Here is a 1,530-nt window from a genome sequence, read left to right as displayed (position 1 = left end):
TTCTGGCCTTGCCACTGCCTTTTCCAAACTGGAGGCTTCCGAAAGAACAGACCACAGCAACCTATGCACTTCCCTTTTGCCTAATGCCTTCAAACACTGGCCTCTCCTTGTCTTGAGCCAAGCTCCTTGTAAGGCCCTATCTTTATTCAAGGAGAACAGCAGAGTGCCCCAGTATCCCTGAACAGTAACTCTGCTTCTAATTTCCCAAATCTGGAAAGCCCATTTCTCCAAATCTACGTAGGTACTTCTGTTTATCATAGCACTTTATCGCTAGTTTTAACTGCATATTTGCTTGTTTACATGGTGACTGGTTAGCTCTCCGACAAGATCACAGTATACCACAACCATGTTTCCCTCCCAGTCACTGAACATGCAAGGCCTGCTATAGTGCTCACCACATAAGTGTTCAATAATATTCAACAAATTAATGAGCAAGGAATATTCCATTAATTCCAAATGGTTTGACATAGCTGCCCCTCAGAGTGCCCATTAAGGACAGGCAGTCACACCTATAGCATAAGCAACAAAAGCAAAAATAAACAAGTGAGACTACATCAAACTAAAAAGTTTCTGCACAGCCAAAGAAACCAACAAAGTGAAAAGATAATCTACAGAGTGGGAAATAAATGTTTACAAACCATATATCTGATAAAAAGCTAATATCCAAAATAGATCAAGAACTCATACAACTCAACAGCAAAATAATCCAAGTAATTCAATTAAAAAATGGGCAAAGTACCTAAGCAGATATTTTTTCCAAAGAGGATATATACAAATGGCTAACAGGTACATGAAAAGGAAATACAAATCACAGGTACATCATTAAGGAAATACAAATTAAAACCACCATGAGATCACCTCATGCTTGTTAGAATGGCCACGATCAAAAAGACAAGAGGATGGATGTGGACAGAGGTAACCCTTGCGCACTGTTTGTGGGAATGTACATTAGTACAGTGACTAAGGAAAACAGTATAGGGGCTCCTCAGAAAATTAAGAATAGAACCACTTGTCACCCAGCAACTCCATTTCTGGGAATATATTGAAAAGTAAAAACCCTAACTCAAAAAGGTATCTGCACTCCTGTATTCATAACAACATTATTTACAATACGCAAAACATGGAAACAACTTAACTGCTCATCAATGGATGAATGGCTAAGGAAGATGTGGTATGTGTGGAATATTACTCAATAATGAAAAAAAATAATCCCACCATTTGTGGCATGGATGGACTTTGAAGGCATTAGGTATGCTATGTGAAAGAAGAGAAACACAAATACTGTATAATCTCCCTTAGTATGTGTAATCCACTCATATGTGTGTGTAAACAAAACAGTAAACTCACTGAAAAAGAGATCAGATTCTTGGTTACCGGAGGTGGATGGTTGTGGGGGGTGGGGAGGGAGAACTGGAAAAAGGTACAAGCTTCCAGTTTTAAGTACTAAGGATGTAATGTACAACGTGATGACTATAGTTAACACTGTCATGTGACACATGAAAAGTTAAGAGAGTAGATCCTAAGAGTTCT

Source organism: Mustela putorius, unplaced genomic scaffold (genome assembly GCF_011764305.1).
Source record: "Mustela putorius furo isolate JIRA1106 unplaced genomic scaffold, ASM1176430v1.1 tig00003858_pilon_pilon_pilon, whole genome shotgun sequence".
NCBI lineage: Eukaryota > Metazoa > Chordata > Mammalia > Carnivora > Mustelidae > Mustela > Mustela putorius.
This window is presented reverse-complemented; position numbering follows the sequence as displayed.